Below are 27,366 nucleotides of genomic sequence, written 5' to 3'. Positions count from 1 at the left end.
CCTGGCCTTTGTTCTTTCCATTTGCCATAGATAACAGTTCTTTCTGTTACCTTGTCACATTCTCTACTCTTCTGGTAAAATTTATCTCCAGTTAGATAATTTCATTTTCAGATATAAAGGGTTATCTTTAACATGTATAATAAACTCATTTTGTATTCTAGTTATCATCTGAATTGTTTGCATTTATTAAAATTTTCCCTATGCTTGCTTTTTTTCCGCTAATTTTAGATTCACTGGTATTCACTCTCAGAAATGAAGCAGAAAATAGTATTTAGTTACTGGTGTATTACTTCCAAAGGTATGTCATCTTTCTCTGTCACTCAGGCTAACCAGAATGTTCTTTAACAGAATTATATTCAGTTTCTACTACTGTCAATCTTATCCTCTGTAATGAGATTATTGTTTTCACAATTATTTTCTTTACAACTGAAATTATGCTTAAATTAGATTTTACCTAAATATTTTCATTTGAATTAGTTTTATAGTCAGTAAGATCAAACTTATTAACTGTTGTAAGATAGAATATGTTTGTACCTTGAAACAAAGCTGATCTGAATTGGAATCCTTACTTTGCTACCAAATGGCTGTGTTTGTGAGCATTTTAAGTTCTCTGAGCCTCAGTTTACCTATCTGTGAAGTTTATGTAATAAACTTGCAGGCTGTGTATGTAAAACACTATAATGTGTGGCATATAATAGGCACCAAAAGGGTAACAGTTATTATTGTTATTAAAAATGCATTTCCTAATCCAGTGATGTGAAATATAACAGTTTGTAATACATGGTGACATTTGAGTTACACTCTTAAGCTTTCAAATTATGCAAGTAGAATGAACTCTAGGCTTAAGAAAATTACTGTTCTCTAAACTCTACTAAAATTAAAAAGTAAACTAATTTTGTTTATTCTAATTATGTTTTTTCTAGGCAAAGGCAAGGGATATATTTTAGTTATGTCATTGACCATTCCTTCCTTTGACTTTTATAGACATATTTTTCAGTTCTCAACATATATAATGTATAGTAGTGTGCAGTATTAGATCACTTCTCCAAAGTGGTAAAATTATTAAAAAAAAAAAGAATAATGTGTGCACACATCCATGTACAAACACCTAGAGTGTCAAGAGGTATGGTGGCTCAAGCCTGCCACTGTAGCTAACTTGGGAGGCAAAGATCAGACAATTGTGGTTTGAGGCGAGCCCAGGCAAAAAGTTTATGAGACCCCATCTCTACCAGTGGCTGGACACAGTGGTGCATACCTGTCATCCTACCTATGCAGGAAAGAACAAATAGGAGGATCGTGGTCCAGACCAGTCCAAGCTTAAAGGGAGACCCTACCTCAAAAGTAACCAACACAAAAAGAGCTGGTGTCGTAGTTCAAGCATGAGACCTGAGTTCAATCCCCAGTGCCACAAAAGAAAAAAAAAGGGGGAGAAATGTGGCAGGAGAGGAAAAAGTATCTTTGGGGTTGGATTGTCACTGGCTTTATTCTCTTGGACAAACCATATCAATTTTTACAGTTTCAGGTTTTTCTGATCAACTGCTTTCTAGCATACTTCTTCATTAATGTCTCATTGTGACTATAGAAAAACATTGTTTATTCAAATGTTATTCTCAAATATTTCTAGGGCACTCTTCCTCAAATCACAGTATTTATTTTGATTTATTTGGTCAATAATACTTGTGTTATATAACATGGCATTTGAAATTTAATGATAGCAACTGGATGAGTCAATAGAGAACATATCACAGAGTCAAACAATTTTATCTCCTGTTAGCAAAGTACGAATTTAGTACTCTTTAGGCCCATGATTCTTAACCCTATCTGCACACTGCTGTAACTTTAATAAGCTTTGAAAAAATGTCAGTTCTTGGGCCCCCACCCCCTGACCAGCTGAATCAGAATCATCAGGGGAAGAGCTTAGTCTGTGTTTGTTAGAAGCTCTTGGACCCTAGATGATTCTTACATTACACACTGGACAGAGAACTGCTAATTTGGGCCTATCCTTATCTAAATTAGATTTACTTTTAATTAAAGCAGTGTTATTTTATTTTATTTTTTTTCTTTTCTGGTGAAGGGGACCATCTGGGAATAAATGCTTTCTTTGTAAAGGAGAATCATTTTAACATGGAATCCACCTCTGTTTCTACGAGTAACATGAACTTTAAAGTTTATAAAGAACAGTGTAAAAATTATAATACTTTCAGAGTGGTCCATTTCTGAAGAGATTTTGTATCTTCAAATAGCAATACACAAAACAAACATAACCTAAACACACTGTCAAAACATATGTAGAAGTTTCAAATTACTTAAAAGGCAAGTAGATAGTTTGATGTAAGTATCTTTGAATGCTGGAGAAAAAAAAACCTCAACGAAAATACCTATGGTTTACTACTTTACCATTAGAAATAATGCCACTAACTAACATTAAGGGATTCAGGTGTGCCAAGTGCTGTTCTAAAGGCCTTCCAACTGAACCAAATCTCTCTGTCTTGAAAACAGCCTGTGAAATAGATACTGTATTATCTTTTACCTGTTAGTCCATATTTACCTTCATAAATATTAGAATTTGTCATTATGATTTTTAACTCTAAGCCTTCTTTCTAAAAAAAATTTCTATGCTTCCTCAGTCTTTATGATATCCAAACACTGCTAGAATTTGAAATGCTAACTTTCATTAAAATATGTTTCACTCCTAAGGCAAAGCCAGAAGGCAAGTCTTCAAACAAATCAATCTCCTCTGCTGTGCTGACATAGTTAACAAAGTCAGAAAAGCAAGATCAAGTGGTTCATGCACCACAGTTTTAATTGCTTTGCTTTCCAAATTCCCCAGCTTTCAAGATGTAAAATTCATTTCGTATCTGGGCAATATTGGGAGATCACGATGCATAGTGAAAAGTGCACAGGAGACTTGGACTTATAGTTTAGCTCTCACTTGGGTGTGGGATTTTGCAAAAGTCCCCAAACCTTTCAAGACTTATGTGTATGCAGTAAAATAGAGGTGGCAATAATTACTGCAGTGTCAGCAGTATCTGCCTTAGCTTCTTCACAGTACTGTTGTCATGAACAAATAAGCTATTTCTGCTAGATGATGACATATTATGATGTTAGTTTATTATTCTTATTTTATTATTGTTGTTACTATTATATTTTTGCTTTTTATTACCACTAACTGCAAATTGTCCCGCATATCTGGAGCAGATGGAGGATGGGATCAATGAGTGTGGAAGACAGGAGCCTACCTGGGGAGTTCACCCTGAAGTTTTAAAATCGGAAGTTTTAAATTTGACTGCATAAAAGTATTTCTGCAAGGAAACCTTTTAGATTTGTTTTAAAAAATGAAAAGTTTGACCTCTTCAGCTGGGGAGGCTAAGTCTCTCTGAAGAGCTCCTGTGTACCCTCCTGGGACTTTGTTCTCAGTGGCCAGGCTAATGGTAGAATTTTATAGTCAGTGAGTACTTCAGGTCAGTTTTGATATTTAAAACATTTGTTTGAGGTACCCAGCTCTTACTAGGGAAAATCAGTGTTTTTGTGACGTTTTTAAAAAGAGACCTGCTTTAAAGACCAAGATGGGCAATTTTTTTTTCTTGCCTGGCCGTCTTTTCCTTTATAATGAATACCACAATTTCAAACAGTAGAAGGCTTTAAGGCAATAAGAAATGGTGTATATTTCAGCTGCACACATAATATTTTACGTTCTGTTGTTTTATTTTCTGTTTTCATGTCTTTTTTTCTTCCTTATTTGCCTTTCTGTCCAAGTAATTGTACGTGGGGTATTCACTGAATAGGGTTTGTATTCCAGAATAAGCTTTAACTACATGAAACTTACAACTTCCCTTTTTAATAATCCATTTACATTCTTTTCCTTGAGGCTTTTGTTTCTTTTAACTTCTATACTTCATAATCATTCATTTCTAATTATCGTGAATTCTGCCAAATACCCATTCAAGCAAGTTTCTTTTCTTTCTAGTCCTGTGTTTTCATTCTTACTCTGCTAAAAGAAATGTATCATTTATCCTAAGAAGATTCTAGGGAGTAATAGTTTCATTTTCTAGTCTTAGCCTTCTGTATCAATTATAGATTCTCTGTGATATGCTTTATATAATTATTAAGACTGGAGAGAGGCAATTTTTCAAATAGCTTTCTGTTGCTTTGTAGCTGACAAGAGTTTTAATACAGCAGAGGGAGGTGCAGATCTCAGCTCTCTGTTGTTAGCGAAAGCACTAAGTGGTCTCACTTAAATTATTAACAGAATCCGCAGGTCAGGCATGCACACACTCTTGCTCTGTTTTTCCCCACTTCTGTGCGGTTACAGAAAACTACCTATTGTAGTGGTATATAAAGGCATTCACACATGGTTTGAGTTAAAAAATCTGATCAATTTGTCATTAGAATGTGTTGGAGAAGTAACATTTAGTAGTTGCAGTTTTCCTGTTCACAGGTGCATGTACTCTAGAGTGGACAACTTCTGTGTCATGAAAATAGTAGTAGTTAATGTATTTGAACAATATGCTAACTATTTTGCATGTACTTTTTATTTAATCTTTACAACCTTGGGAAGTCTTAGATACCCATTTTTGCATAGAGAAAAATATGAACTAGAGAAGTTGAATAAACTGACCAAGATCATGCATCTGGAAGGTAACAGAGCTCCATCTCTCTTCCCTGCCGTGTAGTAGAGTATCCAAGCTGGGATGACCTTGAGAGTTAAATGAGACTCTGCTGCCCTTTATGTGGGGAAGACAGTTACAAACCAGGTCTTTTCTGGGCAAATGAAGGCCTGTATTCACCTTAATAATAAAGAAGACTCTAGACATAATTTTTGAAGTCCTTTCCTCAAGGTTGGAATGCCCCTTCTCTAGCCAGAGTGAGTTTTCTCAGGAGGAGGCTGCCTTCCATGAGTGTGTCCACTGACTGTGTTGTGAAAACATGGACAGGATTGCACTCCAATCCTTTGCTTACATTATGGAGTTTTAGTTTGCTTGTTCAACATGTATTTATTGAACATGTGTTATAAGGTGAGTATTATGATGGGTACCGGAAAAATGAAGCTAAAAAAGACGTGGTCCATGCCCTCAGGAAATTTATTGTCTAGTGCAAGGACTAAAGTCAGCAACCGAAGAAGAGGCTGGGTACTGCTGTAAAGGGATGAGCGTGCACAGATGTGATGGGGCTGAAATCACAGTCTGCAGAGGCCAGCTATGGGAGTCCCTGAAGGAGAGCAACGTGATCGTTGTTTATGTGGAGAATGGCCATGAAGGGCAGAGAGCAGAGGGACAGGGTGAACATTAACTGTTAGTCCCAATTGGTTGAGTGAGAAATGGTCAAGGCTGTGGCAGGGAGGGTGGAATGGAGAGAATGGAAATGAATGAAATAGAGGGGGAAAATGCACATGACTTGGTGATTGATGGAATGTGGGTGTGTGAGGGAAAGACCTTTATTTCTGACTTTACTTGTGTGCTTTTCTTCCCCATTTCTAGAGCCAGAAACCAGTGCAGATGTCTCTTTAGTTAGGAACCTCACAGAGAATGGCAGAGTAGAGCCGGTATTTATAGCAGCTTTGGATTCCTTGTCTGTGCAGTAGAGATAATGACCCTCCTGGCCCATAGGGCTGATGTGAAGTCAGGGGAAGAGCACGAGGAAGGTGTTTTGGAATTGAAAAGCCAAATATGAAATGAGCAGAATGCTATTGTTATTATTAATATTCAGCCTAGGTTATCTTAAAATAAAAAGTTGATGGCGATGGTAAAAGTAATAGTAGATGATTCTATATTTGGCATTTATGTGACCTTTGTCAGTTATAGATCAGACAAAGGACTGATAACCAGAATATACAGGGAACTTAAAAAACTAAACTCTCCCCAAATCAATAAAGAAATGGGCAACTGCACTAAATAGAATTTTCTCAAAAGAAGAAATTCAAATGGCCAAAAAACACATAAAAAAATGCTGACCATCTCTAGCCATAAAGGAAATGCAAATCAAAACCACAGTAAGATTCCACCTCATCACTGTTAGAATAACTATCATTGGAAACACCACTAACAACTGGTGTTGGTGAGGATGCGGGGAGAAAGGAACCCTCTTACACTGCTGGTGGGAATGCAAACTAGTACAACCACTCTGGAAAAAAATATGGAGGCTTCTTAAAAATCTAAACATAGATCTGCCATATGATCCAGCAATCCCACTCCTGAGGATATACCCAAAGGAATGTGACAAAGGTTACTGCAGAGGCACCTGCACACCCATGTTTATTGCAGTGCTATTCACAATAGCCAAGTTATGGAAACAACCAAGATGCTCCACTACTGACGAATGGATTAAGAAACTGTGGTATTTATACACAATGGAGTTTTACTCAGCCACGAGAAAGAATGAATCTTATTATTCTCAAGTAAATGGATGGAGCTGGAGAACACCATTCTGAGCCAGGTTAGCCAGGGTCAGAAGACCAAGAATGGCATGTTCTCCCTCATATGTAGGACCTAGGTCATATGCTAAAGGGAGAGCACATACAGGAGGTATGGGGATAGGTAGGAAACCCAAAACATGAAAGTGATGTCCCCACTGCAGAGGAGGTAATACAGAAACCTTAAAGTGACAGAGGTCAATATGGGAAGGTGACTGGGAAGTAGTGAAGAGGTCAGGTAGAGATGAATCAATTAGGGTTATAACACACTTTGCATGAAAGCAGTGCTAGGCATCTCTCTGTATAGCTGTCCTTACCTCAACTAGCAAAAACACTATGTCTTTCTTATTATTACTTATGTCTTCTCTTCAACAAAATTGGAGAAAAGGGCAGAACAAGTTCTGCCTGGAAGCGAGGGGGGTGGGGGGAGAATGGGGGTGGGAGCAAGGGGACAAATGGCCCAAACGATGTATGCACATGTGAATAAATGAATAAAAAAAAAAAAAAGATTATCATTGCATTGGCCCAGATGTCACATAATCCTTATTGACAGGAAGGTGGTCTTTTAAGCAGTGGTAGCTAGGGCTTAGGTCTTTGTGTGGTGTTTAATGGCAGGGTTTGATACCTGTTTTTTCTGTGTGTTCCCAGAGGAACTAAGTGATTGCCCATGCATGTGACCCAAGCATAGGAAGGGAGAAGAGGGGTGTGCTCACTATAACAAGCATCTGAGATAACCAGCGTAATGTGAGAAAAAGGTTTGCTTGGGTCACAGTTTTGGAGGTTCTAGTCCATGATCAGGTAGGCTTATCAGGTGACCTTTGGTTGTTATGATAGTAATATATGGTGTAGAAAAGCTGCTCATCTCATGGGAGGGAAGTGAAAGAGATAAAGAAGAAAGAACTGGAGTCCCCTGCTCTGCTTCAAGGATACACTCCCAAAGACCTGAAGACTACCCAGTAGGCCTCACCTCTTAAAGATCCCACCCCTTTCCAGGAGTGCCTCTCTGGGGAATAAGCATTTAACAAATGGGTCTTTGGGGGACATTTAAATCCATTTATAGCAAGGGGGAAAGAAGAAGCAAGTATGCAGTAAAGAGAAGAATAAGAGGGGAAGATAAGGAAAAAGTAAAGGAATAAGAGCTAGGAATTAGATGCCACCTGTTTATAACTGACTGAATGAATGAATAAAGGCACACAATTTAAGTTAAGTAATTGCTGTGTACCAGGCATTCTCTTAGGCCTTTTACTATCAATTATCTCAGTTAATCCTGACAACCATTCTTTGTTGGAGAAAATGCAGTCTGACCATGTTGTTAGAGCTGTGTTTTCATATGCCTTTTGTGTTTGACAGCCCATATAATTCAAGCTTTTCAAGCTTTTCTTGCTGGAGCCAAAGGTTCTTAGGCAGATAAAATTGCTGGGAATTTTCAAGCTGTTCAACCCTCCACAGCCTTGTGATTTATCCTTTTCCCCCTAGTTTGTGGTAATTTCTGTGGGTTTCATTTCTGCAATCCTAGGATTCTCTTAGTAAGACCTTCAAAGGCTGTAAAGCTCAATGGTGCATCTGATGAATGAGACAGGAAAAGCAGTTAAAAAAACCTTCCTACAATGTCTCAAGAAGGAAAAGGTGTGAATAATGGGTTAAATAGAGCTCTTAAGTTCTGAAAGTCACAATTATATATGCATGTAATTTTTAGCATAGAGATTTATTAATTTGCATTCAGATCATTAGAGTCAATTAGCAGCTTCAGCTTTTCCAGCTATGCATTAAGCCTTTTACCCTTTACTTCCCTAGTCACATCTTTACAGACTAGGGATGAAAATTGACCTCTGGTATTAGTGTCTGGAAAAAAAGGAAAATCTGCCTTAATTGTCCCCATGCCACTACCATATACTATACCTTTTATCTTTTCTCTCTCTTTTTCTATAGTGCTTCTGTCTATAGGAGCCTTTTGCTGAAAAGAAACCTTGCCATTTATTAGATAGTCCATTTGGACCAATAACTGAATGAATTAATACATGAAAAAAAAAGTGAAAACTCCCATTAGTCCCCTTTTCCTCCTTACCTAAGATACCTTCTGTTTTCAGGAAATGAAAAGTAGCAGAAATTCTGCCTGAAAACCTGGCATCTAGGGTTGAGTCCCTGGTGAGAACTACAGTTGCCTTTTTTGCCTCCCTACTTAGTTGGAAAGGATATTTACAGAGAATACTATTACATGAGCCTAAGAAACATTTACAAAAAGCTGTTTCATTTTTAAGTGTTTGCCTATATAATTGTACAATTAGTTAATCAGCTCAGTAGTCTTTTGGGATTCATTTGGCTAATCACTGGCTAATGTTAACTGGTTATACATATTCTGTAATGCCCCCACTATGTATTTTCCATAGTTGGTGTTTTCTTCTTGTTTTTGTCTGTCCCAATTACAATATAAATTCTTTCAGTTCAAAGTTATCTAGTGTTTGTTATTTAATACTAGGCATTGAATCCTTATTAAAAAGTAACCCAATAAGCGCATCATATCCACCCTGGTTGCTTTAGTTCTCTGGATATTCCTACAGACCCTGCTCTCTTACCCAAATGCTGAGGAGGTGGGACTCTCCCAAATGTGATGCTGACTCATATGACTGATAAACTCAGAGTCAAGGCACTTTACTTCCAGTGCATCCTCAGTTTTGTCATGGTGTATATTTTTTGAAGCTCCTCTTAACTTCATGGCTATTTAATTAACCATGGCTATTTCTGACCTTCTCTGTCCTAAAGCTGTCAACCTCCCTTTCTCTTAGTAGATGACTTTACCACCCACAATTCTGGAAAATGTGAGGTTCTCAGGCTCCATCTGCTCCCTCCCTTGCACATTAAATTCTCTCCTAATTATATCATCTCATTTCCTCCTTTGCATGCCTGGCCATTCTTCTTCTGCCCTTACTTCAAGCTGTGTGGCCTTATCCAAATTACAAGGTCTCTGTGCCTCATCATTCAGCTACTCTCATTCCTCTTTCTTCCCTACCACTTGCATTTCTTCAAGTGGGTCTGGGTTTAAACACTGTGGACACTGCCTTCCTTGGACATTTTAATCTCTGCTTAATTGGTTTCACTCTTCCCCACCCTGAAATTGGCTATGAAGTCTTGGTCTTACATATACCACCTTCAGGCTCTTTTAACCTCCATGCATTCCTTTGTTGAGCACTAATTACGTTGTAGCCCAATGGCTTGTAAACTCTGCCCCTATGTACTCTTATATTACCATACCTAGCATAGTGCCTGGCACATAAGCTTCAAGAAATGAGCACTGAGGGCTGGTGGAGTGGCTCAAGTGGTGAGGCCCTGCCTACTAAGTATGAGGCACTGAGTTCAAATCCCAGTACCACCACAAAGAAAAGAAGTGTGCATTGAGTTGAACCATAAAGAAATGATGAATGAATCTTTTAATTGGTTGTCATTCAATCCATTCTGACTTAATCAGTGCCTCTTGATGTAGTTACTGTTTTTGTCTATTCTCCTTCACTGTTCAAGGTCTTTCAGCTCAAGCTTTTATTTCTTATTTTAGGAGAAACAGTTTGAATGCATTTTGAGACTGCTTTTGAGCCTTGCTGTTTGTGTTTGGAGCCTTGCTGCCTGGGTCTGTTGCCTAGTCTTTGTGCCTCACTTATTTTTGTGGTTCTGGGGATTGAACCAGGACCTCATACATGCTAAGCACTTACCTTACCACTCAGCTACAATTCCAGCCCAATCATCTTTAAAAAAAATTTTTATTAGGATATATTCATTTTACAGGGGGGAGTCATTGTGACAATTCCAAATAGGCTTATATTGTACATTGGTTAGATCACCCCCATTCTCTCTCTCCCTCAACCCCCTCACTGCCCCACTTCAAGCAATTGCAAGAGGACTCATTGTTCTATGTCACATAGGTATGTGAAATCCACCAACCATATTCCTTCACCTTAATTTCCTTCATTCATCCTCCCCGCCACATTGTACCAATTTTATTCTTGCTTTTTGTTAATAATTTCTAAGTCAATGTTCAAAGTGGTTTCTCGATGTATCCCCATTGTGATTATACTTTGCTTTGGTCCATTACTCTCCCTTTCCTATTCCCTCTCACCCCAGATTATTCAACAGCTTTCAGTACATATCGTTATATACTTATCTTTAACCTGTAAGTAAAAGACAATAATAATACCATGTTCCATGGGTCCTCCTGTTCAGTGAGGATTCCCTAGATATCCTAAAACTGCAACCCCTGAATAACCTCTTTTCTTTCCATTTTTCTCCACAACTTCTTACCCATGATATTCTATATATTTTTTATCTTGCTGTCTGTTTTTCCACCTAAAAATGTATGCTTCATGAGGTGAAGGATTTTTGTGCTATATTCCTACCACTTAAAACAGTCTAATACATAGTCGGTGCTCTGTCATGTTTGTTTAATGAATGTTGAGTATTTAGAATCTAGTCCCAAAATTGTAAATGATTTCTCATTTTCTGTCCATTGTTTCTTGTGTGACTCCTTTCACTCATTTTTTTGTATTTCATTTTTTCATTTAAAATTTATAAGCATAGTTACAGCTCCCTTTTCTAGTCCAATGGACTTTCTGTCAGGAATGTTTTATGTGTTGGGTAAGGGGAAAGAATTAATATTTGGGGTACAGGTAGAATGCCATTTTCTGCCTCACAGACTAGGAAAGACATTTCCCATTATAAAAAATGTGCAAATTAGGGATTTTCCAGAAATATATGTGTGTGTTCTGTGAGTAATAATGCTAAATAAAAGGTAATGGGTAATTTACTTTTGACTTTTAACTGCAGCTACTTTTGTAGAGAAAAGTCACTGATTGCGGCTATTTTTAATAGGAGTGGAATAGAAGCTTAAAATGTATGTGACCTTAAATATGACTTAGTCCAAATTTTATTTTATCAGAACCATTGCACCCTTTTGACAACTGTTTAATAGCACCACCTTTAGTGGCTTAAAATAAATTTTATCAACAATATAGTCAGCATGTATGGATTTTAAAAATCAATATAACATCCTGAGTGTAATACAAAGTCAAAATAACAATAGAGTTATCCATAATAAAGCCATATATTTATATATAAATAAAGTTACAAATATTATATAAAATTATGTATACACATTATTGTCTATCTATCAATCATCATTATGAATATATAAATGTCTAAGCATGACTCCTCTGGAAGACAAAATAGAGTCAGATGCTTGCCAATGTGTATAGAATCACCATAAATAGGACAACCACAAATGCTATTAGCAACTCAAGTACCAGAATTGATCTTCTATCAATGGTATAATGTTCCCAGATGGTGACCATTAATGATAACATTCCAAATGAAGCAAGTTCACCCATACACACATGGTCACACACACATACACATATATAAAAATTGCATTCCTAGAAAAAGCTGTGTATATTAAAATAACACAAAACAAAAATTGCTTTGGATTTACATGTAAAAAAGGGAGTTATTGTGTAGCCTTAGATAATTATACAAAGGGCTCATTGAATATCAGAATGTCTGTGGAACACTTGGAACTCATGCAGAACGGAGCTGTTTTTTCTTTTGTGGAATTGTCCTACTTATTTCCACTTTTGCGACTGACTTCATCTACCAAATGCCCACAATATTGGTCCACCATCATTGTGATCCCACCTCCTCATAAATGTCCAGATCGCTGTCTCACAGTTGGTGCCTTAGTTGCAAATCTCTGTCCTAATCCTACCACCTCCCTAAGGAATTTGAAAACTAGAAAAGTTGCAGGTACCTGAAACTAGCCAAATAGCTAGTTAAGGTTCATGAGGCACATGGGCTGCTCGACAACTTTACTGGATCTGTAGCTTCTCTGCCCATCAGACCTATTATCAGAAATATTTAGACATGATAATTTTGAAAAAATGGAGACTTGGACTACCTGAGACTTGAACCTATCACTTAATAGGCTTAGGCAAATAATTTGTGCTAGTTAACTTTTCTCAGCCTCAGTTTCTTCACCAGTAACCACAAGTCATTATAGAACCTAACTCATGGATTTGTTTCAATGATTAAATTAGAAAATGTATATAAAGTCCTCTGAATAAAGAAAGCTTTTGTTAAAGGATGAAGATTATGATGATGATAACTACGATAACCATAGCAGTGATAGAGAATTATACAAGTTTTTTATTTGTTTTCTTTTTGAGACAGGGTCTTCTTACATATGCATCCCAGGATGCCTTTGCACTATGTATCCTAGGCTTGCTTGGAACTCAGGATCCTCTTGCCTTAGCCTGGAATTACAGGCATGTATCACCATGCTACACCTATAAGGTTTTAATCTTTGATTTTATTTCTAACTTTGCTAAAAATTACTCTTTAAGCTGCTAGATCTCCTGCTTCTTACTCCAGGGTGATCCTTATTATCGCTCTTGCAGAATTTTTTGTTTGTTTTAAGCATCCATTCTTTTTATGTTAGTTAATAATAAAATTAAATTACCTGACTGTTGAAATCTTTTCTTCACTGATACACTGGAGATTAGCATACATGACTTTAAATGAAGTTATAATAAAAATTGTTTTACACTGGTAAAGAATAACTATCTAAATTTTATTGCACCACTGTTTTTGAATGAAATACTTCCTTTCACTTTTGCAAAGGCTATATTCCCAGAACTTAGCTGTTGTAATGATTTCTTTAGTAGAACACAGATTCTATATTAATCTCTCAGCAGTTTTCTGAGTTAAGTACATATTTGTAGTTGGCAGGATTAGGGTAGTCTAGGAAAATTAGTTTTCTTTTCTTACTACTTTTCTTGTTTAATGCGTAACCAGTTAAAGTACCACAATATGATAGATGATTGATCCTAGTAAAACTGCAAAGGTAAGGGATAATTGGCATACTTTGGCTAAGCAATGAAGTCTTCCAGTACCTTTCAACATTGTTCAAGACAACCTCATTATTAAAACATACATACAAGCAAATTCTGGGTGTGCATGGAATTTAATTACTGATTTAGTAGCAGTGATGCCAGGATTTTATTTTTATGATGGATGTTCAATGTTTGTCAAATAGCCTGTGCAATGAATGAGCATTAGTGACAATACAGGACAATACAGTGGCAATATGGAAGCTTGCAGGAAGATGAGATTTTATAGCTATATAACTACATTGGGTCACTTCTTGTTCTCTTAACAGGAAACATCATTGCAGGACAGCCAACTGGTCAATACAATCAAGAGTCACTTCTGAAAACCTAGCTTAAATCTATTTATTTTGGCGGTAAGAATTAAATGATGGAAGTGTAGGATATGAGCCAGTTATTTCCTGGAGAAGCTGAAGTCTGATTGCAACAATGTTACAAAGTTGGATATTACCAACTTTGTTTTTAGGATGAGATTGGTCAAGTTTGTAAGAAAACAAATACAGAAGACAGTGTGACTTAAGGATGACATTTTATCATTCTTTTATTTATTCCATTAATCCCTTCAACCTTTTTACAAGTGTTTATTGAATACCTACTCTTGGAGTTTCTGTGCTGGATGCAGAAAATGTGATAGGCACTGTTCCCAACTTAATGCATCTTATTCTTAAATCTGATGGTATTGACTTTCACAGAACACAGTAAAGATATGTATGCATGACATGTAAGGTACCTCAGAATGTGAATACAATGTCCTTCTCATGAAACATAAACTGCCAGAAGCTTAAAAGTCTAAAATTGGAGCCAAATATAAAAAGATCAGCATTGTAGTACATGAACTATACCTTCATGGAAGCAATGTGTAATAAGATGATTCTCGTCAACAGACATTTGTTGAACAACTTCTATATAAATATATTGGGCTAGCTATCAACAGATAAGAGCCAAGCCCAGCCTTGAGGAAAATGCACATTCCATTTAAAAGATAGATATATTTTCTTCTGCCAGGACTGTACTTTAAGAATAATAGATCTCAGGTGTTACCTTTGCAATCAGGTAGCCAAAGCTTTTAAATTTTCCAAAAGAATAACTGATGAGCCTGTATATCTCTACCAGATCACAAACTGAGGAGGAGAAAAGTCCTTCAAGAATCTTAAGAGGTTCTTTGTAGCAGAACTTGTTTTTGCCTAAAAAGAAAACAGGAAAGATTTCAATGCATCTTTTCACAGTGGTGTTAAAATGTAGAGTAATGTAATCACATTTTTCAATGGAAAACTGAGCTGCAATGATCTGCTCACTGAGTCTGATATAAATTATTGTGCCATTATCAACACCATCTTCCATCTATAAAGCTAGAGGAAATACAAGAGCATCATAAAAATCCTTTTATCAAAAGGATTTTATATTCATGACAGTGTTCTGAAAGCAAACTCAAGCTTTTCCTGTAAAGAGAACTGTAACTATTTTGTAAAGGAATTATAGTACAGGGGCTTGAACTGGAAGAAACTATAAATTATATATTAATTTGGATTATAACTGAGAGATTTTAGTATTAGTAGAAGTAGTCACCAAGTTTTCTAGGTGTGTATTTCATCGTCAAATTAAATACTGATGGATGAAAAATGGGATGCAAAATTTAGAATTGTAGCATATCTTTTTAGGATCTATACTGGACAGAGTATTATGATAGTGTCAAGCCTCCAAGTACTTCTGATTATGACTTCTAAACATTGTAAGGATTCATCTTTGTATTCTAAATGCTTTTTGCCAGCATTACTGCTGAGGATTCCATAGATGGATGAAACAATTTCTCTGTACCACATGCTCTTCTATAATGTGATTTTGTTGCTTCCCTTCCAGATGTTGGAGTTTGATTCATCACCTCTTTATCCCCTCCCTTTGTGACTGTTTTGACCAATAGAATATGCTAGAATTATCATGGTATAGTTTCCAAGATGGGCCATAAGAAGTGATGCACCTCTTCCTTATTTATTGGAGCACTCATGGTAGTACTTGAGCTGCCAAGTAATAAGTCTCATTGCCTCGAGGCCACCATATTGTGGGGAAGCTGAGATGTGTAGAAAGTCTACCAAGGGTTGCTCTAATCAGTCAGCCTAATCTTTGAGTCTTATCAGCCCAGGCAACAGAGAAGATTGAGGAAGAAGAGATGACCAGTTGATTCCAGCCCTCAGCAATAAATCACCTTTCAGTTCTTCCCAGCTCAAGTCTCCTATCTTAGAACAGCAAGAAGACATCTTCTCTGTGCCCTGTCTAGTTTCCTGACATACTGTATCTGTGAACATAATAAAATCATTGTTTTAGGTCAAAAATTTTAGGTTAGATTGTTTTATAGCTTAGACAACCAGAAAATCATTAATCAGGCAAATGACATTAAAATGACAAAGTGTTACTGTCAACTTCCCAGTAATACCTGAGCAAAGCCTTTCCTTCTTTGTAGAGGCAATATTTATTGAAAGATTTTGAGAATAAATTTGTACATTAAGGGTAGACATAATTATAGCAACTGCCATAATTATACATCAGACTTGCTGGAATTTATCAATGTAGATTTTCAGCTGGAAGAAACACAAACCAACTTTGATTAATCAGAAAACAATTTTATTTAAAGGAAATTGTGTAGATCACAGAATTGTGGGAGGGCTGGAGACTAAACCGTCAAGATAATTGGGTGTAAGCTGATAGGCGCAATCCTAGAACATACATCAGAACTGGCCTGAAGGGGAAACTGCCAATAACCATCCTGGCTGGATGAATACTAGAGGAAGCCCCTGTGCTGCTCAAATGTTGGAAAGCCTCTGTGTCATCAATGCCAGCAACACGCACTCCTTCCAAAGCTTGTCATCTCAAGGTGCTTGTTTTCAAACCAGTCAGAAGCTTGTGACTAACTGGCAAAATCTAGTCCAAGTGCTGTTATTGTAGTTGCAAAAGAGCCTGGAAGCCTGAGATTTCTGGATTGTGCCTTTATGAAGCTAGGTCAATAAGGCTGCAATTTTTCCAAACATAGCATAATTGGAAGGTGTTGGATAACTTGAAAGCATGACAAACATGCTTGATATGGGACATATTAAGAGAAAACAGAAGTCTGGTTGGTCACAACTAAGCTTATATTATAATGGTGGTGCCAAAATGCAAAATTGGAGACAGCTGATAGAGTATCCAATTCTATCTCAAGGTTAAGATGTTAAACACCCTACCAATTTATATAGGTTAAGAAAAATCCCTTGCTCCAGCACAACATTGTTTAAGCCTCTCTCAGCAAAAACCCTACCTGGCATAATATGGAGATAGGGGAATGTTATTGACAGAGATGAAATAAATCAGTTTAACTCTGCAGTCTTTATTCTTAGGCTGAGAGAGGATCTCCTGTCCATCAGTTCCTATCTCAGCATAGTGTGATCTTGAACAAATGATGTTGGCAGAGGTGATGGTGGTACTAACACTTACTGTGTGCTTATTATTTGCCAATGCTCTTCTAAAACACTCTGTAGGTACCGATTCTTTTAAAAAATTTACAGCAACCCTGTGAGGTGGATAATATTAGTATCTAATTTTACAGATACAAAGGTCATGAGTACAAATTATAGCACTTTTGAAGTTCACAGACTGGTCAAGTGCCAGTCTTTGTGATCTAAGAGCACTTTTGCTAATTGTCTTACCAGAACCCAATCTATTTCTTTTTATCTCCATGTACATGCTCATATTTGGATAATCTCACAGGAGAAATACTTTCTGCAGTAAGACTAAGTGCATTTGGCAAAACCCAGAACGAATAGAAGTAACACTTCAAAATTAGGACTGAAGAATAGATCTAAGCTTAGGCTACCATTTTAAGCTTCTTTTCTGTTTCTTTTTTTGGCAGAATTGGGGATTGAATGCAAAGTTTCATGCTTGCTAGCTGTGTTGTCTACCACTTGAGTCACAGCCCCAGCTCTTTTGTTTTTATTTTGTTTTTGAGATAGGGTCTCCCTAACTATGCCCAGGCTGACCTTGAACTGCCTCTACCTCTCAAGTAGCTGGGATTTCAGGCATGTGCCATCACACCCAGCATCTAACATTTTCAGCTGTTATACTATATCAGACTAGACACTTTGTGGAATGATCAGCCTTCTAAGAGATTAAGATGGAAAAAAATGGAGGTCTCTCTATGCATGATTTTGCCAAACGTTTCTTCAGCCACTTTTTTTTACCCTGTTCCATTGAGATGAAATAAAATTCTCAAGTTTATATCCCATTTAGTAATACCACTATGATTTTTGCCTTAATAATGCTTCTGTTCAGCTATACACTTAGTATTAAAATTTAGCAAATATATGCATATATGTACCAAATCTGTCATAGGCAGAGAGAGTTGTCACTGGTTTATCAGATTCCAATTCAGCTGCAGAGTCTCATGATCACTTTAAAGCAATGGTCCTCAAATTAGATGATTTTGGCCCTGGGGCAAAATCTGGTGACTGGGGCAATGTCTGGTGATATTTTTGGTTGTCATAACTGGGATGGTGCTGTTGGCATCCAGTGGGTAGAAGTCAGAGGTGATGGTACATATTTTTCACTGCACCGAACAGCCCACAACAACAAAGAGTTATTCAGCACATAATGTCAATCGTGTAGAAGTAGAAAACTCCACTTTAGATGTGTCTTTCTGGTTGCTTTGTTTCTCTGTATGTCTATCTTGAGGCACAGCTACAGAATCCGGATTTGGTGCAAAGGGAAAATAACACCCTTTGTTTTTCCAAGCTCTGCTTGATGATACTTGGGAGTTTGGGCCTGTACGTGTAGAAAATGCTGAGCTTAAGTGCCTTCTTCACTTTCTTAAGTTGTTTACCAGTGTTTCACAGTCATTGGTCTTAGATGATGCTTTTGTATTTTAATCATTACTTTATACTTGTCTACAATGATACACATCTGTTACTTTTCATTCCACCCAACTTTTTGCCATTTTCTTTGCCATTTGTGCTCATCAGCTGATATCTTCTCATGTGCAATTTGCAATACTTTATAGCTTCACCAGCCAGATGGTTTATGATTTTTAAAAATGTTAATTAAGGTCAACCTTGCCAGAGACCTTGCTGTTAACTTCTTTTCTTATAGAGAAATTAAACATTTATCATCCCTTCTTGTTTATATATTTGAAACATTTTTCTTTCCTTGACAAAACATTTTCCCAGTCACCATGCACTTCACTTGGAAAGGTATTTTCACAAGTTCTCTTGGCCACAAACTGATTTCAGATTTTTAAAGAATTCTAGTATATCTCTGAAGTAATATTTTCTCCAATGAAAACCACAGTTGTCTTTTTACCCAGCAGTGATGCTTACTTAAGTGGTCAGAAGTTGATGAAATTCAAGAAATATTGAGTAGCTATTAGGTACAGGTTGGTATGCTAGTCTGTCAGGGAATATAGATGTAAAAGAAATACCCCTTGCTTAAAATCTAGTAAGAGGCAGAAATATATGTACATAAATAACTGCAGTATGCTGTAGAAAAAGATGACTGAGAGATACAGAGTTTTGATGGTGTGTCTGGAGCATTATACTTGCAGAGCCTGCCTGCCCACTATACATGAAGGTTCAGGTTACTGTTCTAGACTTCCGGAGTCCATATTCAATGTTAGACATGCCAACAATCTTACAGGCTCATTGTATAAGGATAACTTTGCAAATGATAAGTCTTGCATTTTGGCCCTGTTGTTTCACTATCTTGTTCTGAAGTTCCTTCAGATTCTAAAAATGTATTATGACCCCTCTTGTGATTTATTTATGCCCAGTATGTCAATTAGACCCAGAATATCATGTATTCTTAGCATTAATTTGACCTCTCTGCTTCAAAACATGTTTTTATGTTTTAGATTTCCCTAATAACTGCTGCAATAAAGATTCAAATAAAAAATATTTATTTTTATGTTCTTTGGTTTTACCATTTTGTGAGCAGATGACTTCCCTCTCTTCCTTTCATGTCAACTGTATTTTGTAAACATTTCTGTTCCTGGGGTTGTGTGGTAGAAAGATTATAGGCTTTAGAATGAAGTATAACTGGATTTGATTCCCTGTTATAACTTTGTGTCTCTTTAGGTGAGTTTTCTAACATCATAGAACTACAATTTTCTTGTCTATATGTACAGGATAATAACATCTACATTTCATAGTTTTGGGAAGATTAGTTGAGATGACATAAAATACTTGCCAAAAGTTGCCTCAGTGAGTCCTCTTCTTACTCATTTTTCTCCATCGCTTAGATAATATTTCTAAAAGAAATGTGTTCCCTCCCCCTCTGTCTCTGTGGTAGTTTCTGTGGCTTCACATTTATCAGAAAATTTCCCCTTGTCACTCCCTGGAATTTCCGGTCATCTGTATACATTAGCCCTATCTTCTGAGTAGGTATGCTTAATGTAAAATTTTAACTAGTCTCATATTTTATCATAGTTTTCTTTGCTTAAATAAAGTGACTTACACACTGGATTTTTAAGTTTTCCTATCTGTAGCCCATACATGTCTATTGTTACCTCATGTTTTACCAATCATTGCTTTCCAATTCCTGTTCCTTTATGATGCAGAAAAATGTTTATTCTTATTTACATTCTGGATTGAAAATTCAGTGTGGTTTAATAAACTCTTTTCTGAATGTATTCCTATAGAAGATTATTTCCTGTGCAACTCCGATTTGACTTCAAGGGCATTCATTGAGAACCTGTTGTATATGAATCCATGTACTGAGTGCTTTTATAGTCACTGACTTACAACTGAACAAAAAGTTATAAAGTATCTTTATAAAGTGTTAAGTTCTTTGAAACCATATATGATTTTGTGGTAGATTTAATTTTATTCAAAATTTGCTACGGAAAATGAGTGTGCCATTTCTAAACAGCAGATAACATTATCAATCACAGTTTTTTCAAAGGATAAGCTTTAGTAATTTTGTTTGTATTATACATTAGATTTAAAGAAGATAACATGTAAGATATAAAGAATCAAATAACATTATATATTCACCAACCAGTTTAAGAGTAAGACATAGCAAATGTATTTGAAGGTTCCTGTGTGCCCCCTTACCTTCCCTTTGCCTACCCCAATCTTGCCTAGAAACAACCTCTAACAACATTCAAATTTTACATATTTTAAAATTTACAGTAAAAAAAAGATGGTAATTCAAAGTATCAAACTTTTCTGATATTTGAGTCATTTCAGTCAAGGGTTACTAGTTTTAGTCCAGGAAGGGAAAATTTTAGTCACAGTTTTTTTTTTTATAGACAATATGAAATAATTGCCATTTCTTTTAAAAGTCATTTTGGGGGCAGGACTCTCTTGTTTCTTATGGACTTTTTTTTTCATGTGGTATAGGTTATTTTATCTGTGTTTTCTGGACAAAGTGCTGGCACAAAAGCCAAGTTGGAGATATGAATGTAAAGCTGTGGATGGGGGCTCAGAAAAACCTGGTAAAAGAAGTCTTTGGTTCCTTGATCTCTTGTTGATTTATTTAGGCCCCGGAGTACAAGTTTTGTGACCCATTTAAATTTTATTCTACAGCTTGATAGAAAGAAAATGAGAGTTACATGTGGAAGGAAGAGATGGAACTTAGGCAAAGGAGAAAAGTGGGTTGGAGAAAAAGACAAATAGGAAAATTGTTAGAGAAAGAGGAACATCTAGGAATACAGGGAGATAAGCATGAAAATGTGTAATGCTTTGCATTAAAACTTTCAATGGTAGAAATGAAAATGTTGTTTAGCTCTGAGGATTGTGGAAAAGGAGAATGGGAAGAGAAGTAGATAGATGGTTGGATGGGTGATAGGTGGGTAGATGGATGTAATAATGAAGAGAATGTGTTGCTGACGTATATATCAGATTAAAGACATCCTTCTATGCAAAGAAAAAGAAAAAGCTACAGCAAAATCTTCTACTATCATAAATCTTTTATTGTCTTTCTACTTTTAAGTTATTTTACTTATATATCTATGAGAAAGTTTTAATTTTGAGAAAAGAATAACATTCTGTAATTAGAAACTCTGTTTTTTAAATAAAAATTTCATTATAATAAATCTTGATTCAGTCCCAATATACAAACAGTCAAGAATGTAAAGCCAACTGCTAGTAAAAATACAATTATAATTAATATGATCTTTTTCCTACTGGATTTTAGAACAATAATATTCTTGCCTTGCTTCTTTTCTTTTCTTTTTTTTTTTATTATTCATATGTGCATACAAGGCTTGGGTAATTTCTCTCCCCTGCCCCCACCCCCTCAATACCTGGCAAAAACTATTTTGCCCTTATCTCTGATTTTGTTGAAGAGAGAGTATAAGCAATAATAGGAAGGAACAAGTGTTTTTGCTGGTTGAGATAAGGATAGCTACACATGGAGTTGACTCACATTAATTTCCTGTGCGTGTGTGTTACCTTCTAGGTTAATTCTTTTTGATCTAACCTTTTCTCTAGTTCCTGGTCCCCTTTTCCTGTTGGCCTCAGTTGCTTTTAAGGTATCTGCTTTAGTTTCTCTGCATTAAGGGCAACAAATGCTAGCTAATTTTTTAGGTGTCTTACCTATCCTTACCCCTCCCTTGTATGCTCTCGCTTTTATCATGTGCTCATAGTCCAATCCCCTTGTTGTGTTTGCCCTTGATCTAATGTCCGCATATGAGGGAGAACATACGATTTTTGGTCTTTTGGGCCAGGCTAACCTCACTCAGAATAATGTTCTCCAATTCCATCCATTTACCAGCGAATGATAACATTTTGTTCTTCTTCATGGCTGCATAAAATTCCATTGTGTATAGATACCACATTTTCTTTGCACTAAAATATTGAAAGCCAAATTTTCAACTTACTGCTGGGTTTTTAGCTTTTAGTTCCCTAATCCAGATGTTCAATTATTCTCTTACTCATTGAACATAGCAGATCATGACTTTTAATGTGAAAATTAAGTGTAGATCTGGGACATCTATAAACAATACAGTTTCTTGGTCACTGACTTTTTAAGGGAGCATTTAAATTCTTTAGTACTACAGGCTTAATAGCATTACAACACATTTGGTTAGTAAAGAGATACCCATAGCACTAAGATGGTTACAGTTTTAGTCAATAAAGTATGTATTTCAAAAAGTATGCCATAATCAAGAGATTAGAACTACAAAAGTTTTTGAAGCAGCAATAGTTTTCTGGATTTGATCTGTAGAAAAACAAGGAGCTTAGAAAAGGTCAATACTTTCCAAAATGTAAATCAGCCTTTAAAAATTGTTCTGCTAGTCAGATCATGTTACTGATATCTGGTAACATTATGACCTAGTTTTAGAGTTCAAGAATTTTTATCAAATGTCAGGTTAGTATAAGTTATGCTAAGTTGTTAAGTAAAGATTTATAAAACTGTACCTGTTATCGTGGAATTTATAGACTGGAGAGATGGACATGTACTAAAAATATCATAATATAGTGTAGATAAATGCCATGTAGAGTATACAAAAGGAAAGGAGTGGGGGATAGAGGGGAGGAAGGAAGGAAGGAAAGGAGGGAGAGAGGAAGGGATGGAGGGAGGGAGGGAGGAAGGGAGGGAAAAAAGAAGGGAGGAAGTGAGGGGGGAGGAAGGAAGAAGGGAGGAATAGAGAGAAGAAAGAAGAGGGAGGGAGGAAGGGAGGGAGGAAAGAAGGAAGGGAGAGAAGAGGGGAGAGAGAGGGAGGGAAGGAGGAAAGGAGGGAGAATGGAAGAAAGGAAGGAAGGGGGATTCATTGATTACTTTTGGCTGGATGGAAGAGAAACCGTGGGATCAGGTTGGTGCACATGAATGTGGTATGCCTAGTAGCTCCTGGCTGAAGCTATTTTGTCATTGGTGTCGTTCAGGAAATTGAGCAAGATCTTGTCAAGTGTTGGGGGGAGAGGGCATACCAGCCCAAAGGAGCAGCCGTAACTCTGCTCAAGAGTGCAGACCACTGCCCTTTATCATGTTCCCTCTTTGTCTTCTGGTCTCCATTCCTATCATTTTCATCCCATTCCTGCTGGTGCACCACCTGGTCTGTGAGTTATTCCTTGAAGCTATGTACTCCTCTCTGCATTTATATTTGCTTTTCCATCTGCTTCTCTGCTTGGAAAGCCTTTCCTCCATGTAACTATGTGTTTCTCTCCCTTGCTTCCTCCAAGATCTCTTTTCAGAGGTTATCTCATTAGAAATGCTTTCCCTGATGACTGAAACACCCCTGCCTTGTCACTCTGTCTCCTTACCTTGCTTTCCCTTTCCTCTTATAAGTTTTTAGTCTGTGATATTTACTGATTGATTGTCTCACCCTCCTTGAATTCAACTTGCAAGAACAGAAGCCTGTTTATCTTGCACACTACTATATTCTTAGCACCTAGAACAGTGCATGGTCCATAGTTGGTCTTCATAGATATTTGCTTAATGTTGCATGTATGAATGGATGACAGGAACAATTGCCATGAGGCTCAACAATGCAGAGACACGTTAGGGAACAGTAAGTAAGTTAATGTGGCTAGACAGGGGATAAGAGAAATAAAGTCAGTGGTAGTTTCACTCGGTTGCAGTGGGTAGAGTCATATTTTGGTTTTAGACTTAAGCAAATATAATAAAAGAACATTCTCCTTTTTCTGAGCCTGACTGGATGCCACGTTGCCATCTAAAAGCCTTTTGCTAACCAACTTTACATGTGTTTGTTTCATTTTGGCATTTCAATCTTAGTACTATACTTCATATTTTAATTTTCATCATCATACAATTTAAAAGTTTTCTCATAAAGACTGGTTCAGTTTTCCTGAAACTGCAGCACATCTTAGGATGTGGAGAAGTGTCCTGGATCCTAACAGTTCCTAGATGGAGTCCAGGGTGCAGTCTCTCTGCCGTACAGCTGGGCTAGTCAGGCAACCCTTAGTTCATGAAAATTTAAAGAGGAAACATACCTGTTTGAGGATGATGAAGGGCGGGGTACGGGGTGAAGAGACTTGGAAATTTGAAAGAAAGGTCAATTTTTCCTAGACTTCTGAGGAGCCCCTATAAGATGAGGTAAGATAATTTGATGAGAAATCTGTGCCCCTGCCCTACTCTCCATCCCTCTTCCTTGCCCCCTTTCTCTTGGTACTGCTGCTGTCTCCTTCCAAGGGGCCTTCAGAGCTTCTTGGAGTCACTAAGAGGAAACTTGCGCATGATAGCAAGGAAACCATTTGCTCCTTTTGGAGGGGTCTAGTGTGCAGACAGTTACATAATTAATGTGCCCCAGAAAGCTGTTTAAATTAATTATGAATCTGGCCCCCAAGATGGAAGGAAGTATATTTTAAGCTAGGGTCTGGGAGTTCCAAGTTCTTTTTTTCCTCACCATTAGGACTTTGTGACCTAAGGCAATTCACTTAATGTTCCTCTAAAGTACCTATAAGATACTTTATTGATCCATATTTTATTCATACTTTCCACTTCTAAATCTTAGGAAAACCTCAGTAGAGCCGCTCCAGAGTCATTGAATGAATGCTAGTGAGGACCTCTGAGATCGTCCATAGAAAATTCTTAAAAGGACCCGGTTACATATATTCTTTCTAATATCCCACACTAGGTATTTCATAGCACTAATTGTTATGCTTTAATATGTTCAGTTAAGTCACACATATGCTTAACTTATAAAATTGAAGGCTGTCTAAAACCTAAATTATCTGCTCTTGGAAGCAGATTGAGTGCTAATTCATGTAGAAATTTGATAAATCATTTAAAAATTATACCATTACTAGGGTAGTATAAGTTGCATTTTCTTTGAAAGATGTCAGTAAAGAAGAACTTACATGAACACTTTGCCTTTCCCACTTATTTTTTCTTTCCACTATGCTAAAGAATTTTGACTAATTTTGGGGCTCAAAGGGGACTTGTGTTCAGAAGTGAAATGGATTAGAAATTTGTAATTTTTGTTTGACTTTATCTATTTGTGTGTGTGTGTGTGTGTGTGTGTGTGTGTGTGTTGTGTGAGTGGCACTACAAAGTAGCATGCATGAATATTTTATTGATGAAGTCTCAGGTAAACTCTAGTAGTGCCCCCTCAAGTGGAATTTTTTTTTTTTTTGAGAAAGACACTAGTTCTTTGTTCTCCATTGGTTAAATGGGATTTCTGTGTTCAGACTTTAGCCTTGTGCAAAAATGTATATCTCTATAAAACTTATTTTCTAGGCAAAAGGGAACAGAGGACATAAAACTCTACTCTTCCCCTGAAAAATCAGTGCACAACTGTAGCAAATTGCCTTAGTTTGCATAAATCTGAAAAGCTGAAGAAAATTTCATATTATTTTTCCCAGAGGGTATCTTGCATTTTACTGCTGCACACCGGGAGCCGACCAGCAGATGGCACTGTGTGGTAACCGGATGACAGCTTCTTTTTGCAAAAGTGGCTGTGTGCATTTCTAGCATGTACGTTTATAATATATATACATTATATATTATATTATATATAATATATATATAATATAATAGTCATTCTGTTAGCATTATAGTTGAGGGAATAATGATTCTTTTTAGAAATGCACAGGACTTGATGTTGGCGATTTATACATCTGTTTCTCGTACTGGAATATTATCATTGCCCTCTAGATGTGTAGTGAAACTGATGATGATTCCTCAAGGAGCTTTTAATTTTTTAATTTAATATTGGAGCTCACTTACTAGCTTGTCCGAATAACACAGAGACATATGAGCAAATAATCTCCATATGCTATTATCTTGGGTGCTGATGCCCTGTGTGTTTGTGTAGAGGCATGGTTGGACATTGCGCAGAAGCACTGAAAGACCTGCTGCTCACAAACAGCTCACTGTTGCCACTTCATGGACTGATGTGGTAGCCAGTAAGTTAGGGAAGGAAAGCAAACTAGCACCCAGTTACCCAAAGTGTGGTCCTGGAAGTAGGGCTCAACTGGTGCTGCCAGAAATTCAACATATGAGGGCTCACCCAGACTTTAGAACATACATTTAATAACACTCTCAGGTGGTTCACATGCACATTCACTTTGAGCAGCACTAGCTGTTAAGTACCTTCTCTTCATTTCATGTAAAGCCGGTGTTGAGAACTTAACATGTGTCAGACAGTGACCCCATTGTTTTGGGTTGCAGAGATGGATACCAGCCTTAGGGGAGCTTATAGTTAGGAGGCGGACAGTATGATAAAAACAATAAGATCAGCTGGGCACAGCGCTGCATGCCTGCAATTCCAGCACTTGGGAGGCACAGATCAGGAGGATCACGGTTCAAGTCCAGCCCAGCAAAAAGCCCATGAGACCCTCATCTTAGCCAATAAAAAGCCTGTGCCTGTCATCCCAGCTATACAGGAAGCAGAAATAAGAGGGTTGAAGTCCAGGCTGGTCCTGGCATAAAAGTGAGACCTTATCTGAAAAATAACCAAAGCAAAAATGATTAGGGATGTGGCTGAAGAGGCAGAGTACCTGCCTGGTAGGTACAAGGCCCTGAGTTCAAACTCCAGTGCTGCAGAAAACAAAAACGCAAGCAATTTACCTGGCAAGGTAGGTAATAAGAAAGGTATGTACTAAGTGCATTTGTGTTTGGTAGGTGCTGACGGTCACAGTTTATCTTTATAACAATGCCAAGAGATAGATATTACCATGTCAGAAAAGGAAACCCTGCACAGTCATTCACACAGATGTAGAGCTTAAACCCAGACATGCCAGACTCCAAAGTGTAAGCTTTACCACTAAGGAGCCTCCTTGAACTCTAGGCCTTTTCAGTAACTTTTCTGTCCTTACAACTTCTGTTAGTAGATCACAAAGGAAAGTTGATCTCCTGACCAGGTATTTAAAGACCTTACATTAAGCTGTAAATTTTGGAAAGCTGGTAAGTTTAGCACTTGAGATGACCTCCCAAATGAAGGTCATGATCACTTAAAGCATGTATGTAGGTCCTCCAGTTCCTGCATCAGGATGCCTGGTAACCTCAGGGAGCCCTGCCATCTTAAGGAAATAGAAACAGACTTGCAACTAGAGACCCATTGATGATGAGTTAGTAATAGAATGAGACTCAATTAGTGTTGGGTTCAAGAGAACTGGA

The 27,366-nt window shown here is 37.1% G+C and overlaps 1 protein-coding gene and 1 long non-coding RNA gene across 3 annotated transcripts in view; both read left to right on the top strand.

Moving 5' to 3' along the window:
* Positions 1–6,759, top strand: part of LOC141425793 (uncharacterized) — a 188,717-nt gene extending 181,958 nt beyond the window's left edge. Inside the window, exon 3 of the long non-coding RNA XR_012450896.1 lies at positions 229–6,759. This is a non-coding gene — a long non-coding RNA (uncharacterized lncRNA). The remainder of the gene's footprint in view (positions 1–228) is intronic.
* Grip1 (glutamate receptor interacting protein 1) overlaps positions 1–27,366 on the top strand; it is a 644,165-nt gene that overhangs the window by 183,307 nt on the left and 433,492 nt on the right. The window lies entirely within an intron of this gene.

This window comes from Castor canadensis, chromosome 8 (assembly GCF_047511655.1).
Source record: "Castor canadensis chromosome 8, mCasCan1.hap1v2, whole genome shotgun sequence".
In the NCBI taxonomy this organism is placed as follows: Eukaryota; Metazoa; Chordata; class Mammalia; order Rodentia; family Castoridae; genus Castor; species Castor canadensis.
This window is presented reverse-complemented; position numbering and strand designations above follow the sequence as displayed.